A 10,632-nucleotide genomic window follows, 5' to 3' on the forward strand; every position below is an offset into this window, starting at 1 on the left:
GCCGAAGGCAGATGCTCAACCGCTGAGCCACCCAGGAGTCCCCGTGATGAATTTTTAGATATGACATCAAAGGCCTACAAAGCTAAGTGTTCTACCATACATTCAGCCACTGTGCTCCTAGGTATTTACCTGAATGAGTTGAAAAATTATGTCCACACAAAAATTAGCTAGGGAATTTAACAGCGTATTTATAATTGCCCCAAACTGAAAGACATTCATCATAGGTGAATGGATACAAACATCGTGGTACATCCACATCTACAAAAAAGACACAGATAAATGCATTTTGCTAAGAAGCCAGTTGGAAAAGGAAGCATAGCATGCTCTCTTTATATGACATTCTGAAAGAGGCAAAATAAAAGTTATAGTAAACATATAAGTGGCTGGCAGTGGAGGTTAAAACCTTCGAGGATAAGGCACAGCAAACCTATTATATATGGTACTGTAGTAGCATATATATATATGACACTACGCATTTGTCAAAAACCGTAGAAATTTACAACACTAAGAGTGAACCTAATATATACAAATTAAAAAATATCTAGCGGGCTAGGGAATCCTAGGATCAATGCAGAATGTAAATAAAAAATAACCTACTGCATTATAAATGTATAAAATAACCTCACCTGACAGAGTTGGAAGGATAAGGAGCTGACTTCAGTAACTAGGGGACTCAGTGGAATTTGCAGGACTAACAGCAAAGTGGCTGTACATAGCACTGCATTTGATGAAGTTGTTTAAAATGGGTATTTGGTTAAGTACATTGAAAACACTATACACACAAACTGGAGTTGAACAATTAAGTAAATTGTTGGCAGATGGTGTAAAACTTCCCATTGTTGAGGTAGAAGTTTACAGATCAGCAAAGAGAGGTTAGAATAATTCATGTGATAATGGATTTCAGTAGGAAACATCAGTATAAGTCATGTTTAACTTCGTATAATTGATATTGTGTGTATGTATGTATACACATATAATAATTTATATATGTATATATAAAATCATAAATATACATATTTCCATACTTTGTTACCTGAGAATGCAATGACAATCCAGTGACAAAAGGTACACCTAAAAACTAGATCTTGGATTCTAATATCAGGAAACAAATCAGGATCCTTTTAAAAGTGGCTGATTGTATGAAAGGACAAGAAAATTATTTTTTATTATAATTTTTTTTACTGGTGTTAATTTGCCAATATATAGAATAACACCCAGTGCTCATCCCGGCAAGTGCCCACCTCACTGCCTGTCACCCAGTCACCCCCACTCCCCACTCACCTCCCCTTACACTACCCTTACTTTGTTTCCCAGAGTTAGGAGTCTTTCATGTTCTGTCTCCATTTCTGACATTTCCCACTCATTTTTTTCCCTTTCCCCTTTATTCCCTTTCACTATTTTTTATATTCCTCAAATGAATGAGACCATTTAATGTTTGTCCTTCTCTGATTGACTTATTTCACTCAGCATAATACCCTCCAGTTCCATCCATGTCGAAGCAAATGGTGGGTATTTGTCATTTCTAATGGCTGAGTAATATTCCATGTATACATAAACCACATCTTCTTTATCCATTCATCTTTCGATGGACACTGAGGCTCCTTCCACAGTTTGGCTATTGTGGACATTGCTGCTAGAAATATCGGGGTGCAGGTGTCCCAGCAGTTCATTGCATCTGCATCTTTGGGGTAAATCCACAGCAATTGCTGGGTCATAGGGCAGATCTATCTTTAACTCTTTGAGGAACCTCCACACAGTTTTCCAGAGTGGCTGCACCAGTTCACATTCCCACCAACAGTGTAAGAGGGTTCCACTTTCTCCGCATCCTCTCCAACATTTGTGGTCTCCTGCTTTGTTAATTTTCCCCATTCTCACTGGTGTGAGGTGGTATCTCATTGTGGTTTTGATTTGTATTTCCCTGATGGAAAATGATGCGGAACATTTCCTCATGTGCTTGTTGGTCATGTCTATGTCTTCCTCTGTGAGATTTCTGTTCATGTCTTTTGCCCATTTCATGATTGGATTGTTTGTTTCTTCACTGTTCAGTTTAATAAGTTCTTTATAGATCTTGGAAACTAGCCCTTTATCTGATACGTCATTTGCAAATACTTCTCCCATTCTGTAGGTTGTCTTTGAGTTTTGTTGACAGTATCTTTTGCTTTGCAAAAGCTTCTTATCTTTTTTTTGTAATAATAAATTTATTTTTTATTGGTGTCTAATTTGCCAACATACAGAATAACACCCAGTGCTCATCCCGTCAAGTGCCCACCTCAGTGCCAGCCACCCAGTCACCCCCACCCCGCTCTCCTCCCTTTTCACCACCCCTAGTTCGTTTCCCAGAGTTAGGAGTCTTCCATGTTCTGTCTCCCTTTCTGATATTTCCTACCCATTTCTTCTCCCTTCCCCTCTATTCCCTTTCACTATTATTTATATTCCTCAAATGAATGAGACCATTTAATGTTTGTCCTTCTCTGATTGACTTATTTCACTCAGCATAATACCCTCCAGTTCCATCCACATCGAAGCAAATGGTGGGTATTTGTCATTAGTAATGGCTGAATAATATACCATTGAATACATAGACCACATCTTCTTTATCCATTCATCTTTTGATGGACACCAAGCCTCCTTCCACAGTTTGGCTATTGTGAACATTGCTGCTAAAACATCGGGGTGCAGGTGTCCCGGCGTTTCATTGCATCTGTATCTTTGGGGTAAATCCCCAGCAATGCAATTGCTGGGTTGTAGGGCAGATCTATCTTTAACTCTTTGAGGAACCTCCACACAGTTTTCCAGAGTGGCTGCACCAGTTCACATTCCCACCAACAGTGCAAGAGGGTTCCACTTTCTCCGCATCCTCTCCAACATTTGTGGTTTCCTGTCTTGTTAATTTTCCCCATTCTCACTCATGTGAGGTGGTATCTCATTGTGGTTTCGATTTTGTATTTCCCTGATGGCAAGTGATGTGGAGCATTTATTCATGTGCATGTTGGGCATGTCTATGTCTTCCTCTGTGAGATTTCTCTTCATGTCTTTTGCCCATTTCATGATTGGATTGTTTGTTTCTTTGCTGTTGAGTTTAATAAGTTCTTTATAGATCTTGGAAACTACCCTTTATCTGATACGTCATTTGCAAATATTTTCTCCCATTCTGTAGGCTGTCTTTGAGTTTTGTTGACTGTATCCTTTGCTGTGCAAAAGTTTCTTATCTTGATGAAGTCCCAATAGTTCATTTTTGCTTTTTTTTCTTTTGCTTTCGTGGATGTATCTTGCAAGAAGTTACTGTGGCCGAGTTCAAAAAGGGTGTTGCCTGTGTTCTCCTCTAGGATTTTGATGGAATCTTGTCTCACATTTAGATCTTTCATCCATTTTGAGTTTATCTTTGTGTATGGTGCAAAAGAGTGGTTTAGTTTCATTCTTCTGCATGCGGATGTCCAATTTCCCCAGCACCATTTACTGAAGAGACTGTCTTTCTTCCGGTGGATAGTCTTTCCTCCTTTGTCGAATATTAGTTGACCATAAAGTTCAGGGTCCACTTCTGGATTCTCTATTCTGTTCCATTAGCTATGTGACTGTTTTTGTGCCAGTACCACACTGTCTTGATGACCACAGCTTTGTAGTACAACCTGAAATCTGGCATTGTGATGCCCCCAGATATGGTTTTCTTTTTTAAAATTCCCCTGACTATTCGAGATCTTTTTCTGATTTCACAGAAATCTTAAAATAATTTGTTCTAACTCTCTGAAGAAAGCCCATGGTATTTTGATAGAGATTGCATTAAACGTGTAAATTGCCCTGGGTAACATTGACATTTTCACACCATGAGCATGGAATATTTTTCCATCTCTTTGTGTCTTCCTCTATTTCTTTCAGAAGAGTTCTATAGTTTTTAGGGTATAGATCCTTTACCTCTTTGGTTAAGTTTATTCCTAGGTATCTTATGCTTTTGGGTGCAATTGTAAATGGGATTGACTCCTTAATTTCTCTTTCTTCAGTCTCATTGTTAGTGTATAGAAATGCCACTGATGTCTGGGCATTGATTTTGTATCCTGCCACACAGCTGAATTGCTGTATGAGTTCTAGCAATCTTGGGGTGGAGTCTTTTGGGTTTTCTATGTAGAGTATCATGTCATCAGCGAAGAGGGAAAGTTTGACTTCTTCTTTGCCAATTTGAATGCCCTTTATTTCTTTTTGTTGTCTGATCGCTGAGGCTAGGACTTCTAGTACTATGTTGAATAGCAGTGGCTAGAGTGGACATCCCTGTCATGTTCCTGATCTTAGGGGAAAAGCTCCCAGTGCTTCTGCCTTGAGAATGATATTTGGTTTGGGCTTTTCGTAGATGGCTATTAAGATGTCGAGGAAAGTTCCCTCTATCCCTACACTCTGAAGAGTTTTGATCAGAAATGGATGCTGTATTTTGTCAAATGCTTGCTCTGCATCTATTGAGAGGATCATATCGTTCTTGGTTTTTCTCTTGCTGATATGATGAATCACATTGATTGTTTTATGAGTGTTGAACCAGCCTTGCATCCCGGGGATAAATCCTACTTGGTCATGGTGAATAATCTTCCTATTGTATTGTTGTATCCTATTGGGTAGTATCTTCTTGAGAATTTTTGCATTCATGTTCATCAGGGATATTGGTCTATAATTCTTTTTGGTGGGGTCTTTGTCTGGTTTTGGAATTAAGGTGATGCTGGCCTCATAGAATGAGTTTGGAAGTACTCCATCTCTTTCTATATTTATGAACAGCTTTAGTAAAATAGGTATGGTTTCTTCTTTAAATGTTTGATAGAATTCCCCAGGGAAGCCATCTGGCTCTGGACTTTTGTGTCTTGGGAGGGTTTTGATGACTGCTTCAATTTCCTCCCTGGTTATTGGCCTGTTCAGGTTTTTTATTTCTTCCAGTTCCAGTTTTGGTAGTTTGTGGCTTTCCAGAAATGCATCCATTTCTTCTAGATTGCCTAATTTATTGGCGTATAACTGTTCATAATATGTTTTTTAAATCGTTTGTATTTCCTTGGTTTTGGTAGTGATCTCTCCTTTCTCATTCATGATTTTATTAATTTGAGTCTTCTCTCTCTTCTTTTTAATAAGGCTGCCTAATGGTTTATGTATCTTATTAATTCTTTCAAAGAACCAACTCCTGGTTTTGTTGATCTGTTCCACAGGTTTTCTGGTCTCGATTTCATTGAGTTCTGCTCGAATCTTTATTAACTCTCTTCTTCTGCTGGGTGTAGGATCTATTTGCTGTTTTTTTTTCTAGCTCCTTTAGGTGTAAGGTTAGCTTTGGTATTTGAGTCTTTCCAGTTTTTGGAGGGATGCTTGTTTTGCGATGTATTTCCCCCTCAGGACTGCTTTTGCCCTATCCCAAAGATTTTGAATGGTTGTATCTCCATTCTCATTAGTTTCCATGAATCTTTTTAATTCTTCCTTAATTTTCTGGTTGTCCCTTTCATCTTTTAGGAAGATGGTCCTTAACCTCCACCTGTTTGAAATCCTTTCCAACTCCTTGTTGTGATTTAGTTCTAATTTCAAGGCATTATGGTCTGAGAATATACAGGGGACGATCCCAATCTTTTGGTATCGCTTCAGACCTGATTTGTGACCCAATATGTGGTCTATTCTGGAGAAAGTTCCATGTGCACTTGAGAAGAATATGTATTCAGTTGCGTTTGGATGTAAAGTTCTGTAGATATCTGTGGAATCCATCTGGTCCAGTGTATCATTTAAAGCTCTTGTTTCTTTCGAGATGTTGTGTTAGAAGACCTATCGAGTGTAGAACGGGCTAGATTGAAGTCACCAAGTATAAGTGTATTATTATCTAAGTATGTCTTAACTTTGGTTATTAATTAATTGATATATTTGGCAGCTCCCACATTCGGGGCATATATATTGAGGATTGTTACGTCCTCTTCTTGGATAGTACCTTTAAGTATGAATAGTGAAGGACATGAAATTTAAAAGATGGCCTAGAACATCTTATAGTACTGGAAAGTAATGAAGTACTACACACACACACACACACACACACACACACACATTAATAATTGCATGTCAAGTGACACAGGAACCAACCAAAAGAGCTTCTTATTGTCAAAATTAGAGCAATTGAACAAAATAAATGGCATGGTATTACCCAAAGTGAAAAAGATATTTGAGGGATCCCTGGATGGCTCAGTGGTTTGGCGCCTGCCTTTGGCCCAGGGCGTTATCCTGGAGACCCAGGATCGAGTCCCACGTCGGGCTCCCTGCATGGAGCCTGTTTCTCCCTCTGCCTGTGTCTCTGCCTCTCTCTTTCTCTTTGTCTCTCATGAATAAATAAATAAAAACTTAAAAAAAGAAAAACAGATATTTGTGAATCCACACAAATATAGGAATGAATAAACTGTGGAGAAGAGCTATAGTTCCTGTGAAAATAATTCAAAATAATAATTGTAGATATTTTGGTCTCAAGGAGGTGCATTAATACTCCTCACTCCTCAAATTGGGCTTGCATACTGACTTCCTTCCAAAGAGTACAGCATGAAAATTGCATGTGGGGAAAAAAAGCAACTTCAGAGTGGAGAAACCTGAGAAACACTACTTCAGGTAATAAAGGTTAAAATAGATAGTGATAAGGCATGGTGATAACATGTATTTTGATCTGATATGATGAGAATGGTACTTTATCTTCATGGTCTTTCTCCCCAAAACCCATCACCCCACTTATTAATCATGAGAAAATAATTAAACATTACACTTTAGAGACACTCTACAGCAAACTTGGCCAGTTCTCAAAACCATTAAGATCATCAAAAGAAGGAGAATATAGGGTGTCTTCCTTGCTCACTAGGTTGAGTATGCAACTCTTCATCGCAAGGTCATGAGTTCAAGCCCCACATGGTCATGGAAACTTCTTAATAAAATATAAATAAATAAAGAGTAAACAAAAGATAAACAGATAAATAAAATTTTAAAAAGCAAGAAAAATCTGGAAAAAAGGGTACAGTCACGAGGATCCTAAGTAGACATGTAAACTAAATGCAATATGACATTGTGAATGGGATCCTGGAGCAGCAGTAGATAAAAACAATAGTAATATGGATAGAATATAGACTTTAGTTAATAATAATGTGTCAATATTGATTAATTGTAGGACAAATATAACATACTAATATAAGATGTTAATAATATCTAATATACAATATTAATAATAGGTGAAATAATGTATGATATATTTGGGAACTGTCTATGCTATCTTCACATCCTTTATAAATCTAAAACTTCTAAAGTAAGTTTATTTAAAAAGAAATTAAAAATCATTCCATGTAATTCATCATAGTAATGCAAAAGAGGGAAAACATTATGTGATCATCTCAAAAATAAAGGGAAAAATATTTTATAGAGTATAAAACTTATTCCTCATAAATCTCCTGGGAATAGGAATTGAACAAAATTACTTAATGAGATAAAAAGAATTTACAAAGGAAATCAATTTCAAAATAATTGATAAGGAATATAATGAAAACTTTCCCTGTGACATTGGGAATAAAAAATTTGTCACTACTTCTATTAAGCACTATACTGTATGTCCTGATGCATGCAATAAGTTTCTTTATTTACTGACAACAAAATTGTGTGTGGGAATTATCTATCATCTATCTATTGTCTGTCTAATCTGAATGTGAAAAATTAAGAGTTTAGCAAAGATGCTGTATTAATAAGCAAATAACTATATTGATATGTCTTTCTATGTGAAATAACAAATTAAAAATGAAGAATGACAAATATAACACTTTCAGGAATATGAGAAACATCAATTGCATACGAAAAGATCTATCCATAACATTACAAAACATCATTGAAAGAAAGTGAATAATATCTTACAAATGACGGGATGTAACATATTCAAATTGGCAGATTCGGTACATATAGATTTTAATTCCTTCCCCCAAATTCATTTTAAAGATTCAATGCAATAGCATTCCAAATCCAAATCCTGTTACATTTTTTTGGAAATTGTCAGTATAATTTCATGAATTATATAGAATGCAAAGAATAAAAAAAAAAAGCTCAATGTCATCTTGATGGAAATGACAAAGTTTCATGAATTATATTATAAATTTTCAAAGCTTTTTATAGGTTATAGTAGTTAAGATTGTATACTGACAAAAGATAGTAAACTACTCCAGGGGGGAATAAAATACCTCCACAAACAAACAGATATATGATTACTTGATTTATAACAAATGGACTTCTGTTGCATAATGAGTAAATTATGGTCTGTTCAACAGTTGGTGCTAGATACACTGGATATTAATATAAAAAATTAGTTCCACTTTAAAACAATACAGGGTAGATTAAAATGGAGGGACTAAAATAGGAGATGGGAAGAGCATCTACAGGAGAGCTATCTTTGCTACTTTTTCTTATACTGAGAATATTAAATATGTTTTGCCCATGCAAGGAACTTTTGGGGAAAAGATGAATGACCACATGCAGAATGAACACATTTGTTGAAGCTAAACCAATGAGCATAGTGCTGCTTTACCAAATTCTGGGTTGTACAAGGATACACATAATAAATACCTAAACTATGTGGAATGAAAAGCTAAAGTGCTAAGCTAATGTTTTTTATCACAGGGATAAATTATCCACAGTTTACAGAGCTGAGTTTAAAAAGGAAACTGCAGAGATGCCTGGGTGGCTCAGTTGTTTAAGTGTCCAACTCTTGATTTTAGCTTAGGCCATGATCTCAGAGTTCTGAGACTGAGACCCATGTTTGACTCCTCACTCAGTGGGGAGTCTGTTGGATATTCTTTCTGTTCCTCTCCCTCTGTCCCTTCCCCCGTGCTCTCTTTCTCTCTAAAATGAATAAATAAGCAAATCCTTAAAAATAATAAAATAAGGAAACTGCAGTAGCAACAGGTATGAAAAACTGGTAAAATGATAATTACTAAAAATTAAAATTAATCTGAATTTCCCTCAATAATTACAGAGTGATAGAATTTCAAATATATGTACAGACAAAGGAAGAGTAGCCTGTTAGATATTTAGGTTCATTTTATAAGGAAACATGGATATTATGATGGCTAATCTTTCTCCTTGAGTGACTCACATAGATGATATATCCTCATGAGAAATTTATATTTGAAATTTTGCTCTGATTAAAGTTGAAAAACCTTATAATTCATTGATATTATTTTCATGATACATTATTGGGTTGGATGTAAATTCATATGTATATGGTATTATTTCTGTTAGATTATTTTGAGTTTTCTAAGGTGTTGTGAAATATGTGGATCATAAATGAACAACTGACAATTGAAGGACCTTGGAATCTGCAGCCAGAAGTTTGAGATTCAGGGATATGCTTTGATCATAATACATGAGATTGAATAAAATTATAAGCAGCCTAATACTTGATACCTAGCTTCTTATTATCACCTGCTATCATTAGGTTTACTTTAGAAAGAAAACATATGCTATGAGTGATGCCATTCTTTTTTCTGCTCTGGCATCCTGGAAGATACCAGAAGATATAAGGACTGGTTACTAGTAAGATATTGTTTCTGTATAAATACTCCTGATAGGTTTTGAGACCAAGGTACTTTATTTGCTCTGACTTGACTATGCTTAGTGAACCTCTGATCTATACTCAAGGAATGTGGCCCTTTTGAGTAAGGCAACTAATGTCTCTCACGTAGGAACCACAGAGGAACACATGAACAGTGCAGATATTATATATTTCATCTTTGACTATTGTCCCAACCCTGTCCTCATAGACAAAGGCAAATGGAGAAGAGAACCATTTAGCTCACTTCCTCTAGAGCACAATTAACTACCCAGTTCCTCTGGACTGAATTGATCATATATCCAGTTCACTGGGGACTAGAGATTAAGGATACCATCCATAGTTTGAGAGTTTTCAGGAAAAAGAAGTTGTACATGGAAACATGTACCATGTTGTACCATGATTTGAATGAATGTTGATGTCCTGAGGAGGTGTGATAACATAAAAATCATGTTCATAAGGATTACATTGGGGCCCAGAAAGAATGATAATTCCATATTGTGAAGTGTAGGATGGGCTTCTTAGCTTCATTAGAGTGGAAATTGTAATGATGGGCTTCAGTTAATAAATCCACTGTAGAAAACTTGTTCATCCACCTCATCCTTTCTCCTTCCAAGTGAGAAATACTCTTTTTTTTAAATTTATTTATTTATGATAGTCACACAGAGAGAGAGAGAAAGAGAGAGGCAGAGACACAGGCAGAGAGAGAAGCAGGCTCCATGCACTGGGAGCCCGATGTGGGACTCGATCCCGGGTCTCCAGGATCGCGCCCTGGGCCAAAGGCAGGCGCCAAACCGCTGCACCACCCAGGGATCCCAGAAATACTCTTTTATATAACTGAATTTTGATGCTTAGTCTCCTATTTTTTTGGGAAATTATACTTTACTTCTTTTTTATATTGTGTATGGCAGTAATCTGAACTGACATGATATGCAATATTACATGAATTACGGCTAGTTATCTTTAGTAAAGTTTCAAAGTTTGTTTGAAGTTTCAAATTGATTTTTAAACTAGTGAAGACTTACTTCTAGGGCATTTATGTTCATTCTTTTCAACAACATAACAATTATGATGGG

General features: G+C 36.4%; 1 non-coding gene across 1 annotated transcript; it reads left to right on the top strand.

Moving 5' to 3' along the window:
* Positions 1–9,950: 9,950 nt before the first annotated feature.
* LOC129510693 (small nucleolar RNA SNORD115) lies at positions 9,951–10,033 on the top strand. The gene has a single exon (XR_008664661.1). It is a non-coding gene; the product is annotated as a small nucleolar RNA SNORD115 (small nucleolar RNA).
* The last annotated feature ends 599 nt before the right edge of the window (positions 10,034–10,632 follow it).

Source organism: Nyctereutes procyonoides, unplaced genomic scaffold (assembly GCF_905146905.1).
Source record: "Nyctereutes procyonoides isolate TBG_1078 unplaced genomic scaffold, NYPRO_anot_genome, whole genome shotgun sequence".
Taxonomy (NCBI): Eukaryota; Metazoa; Chordata; class Mammalia; order Carnivora; family Canidae; genus Nyctereutes; species Nyctereutes procyonoides.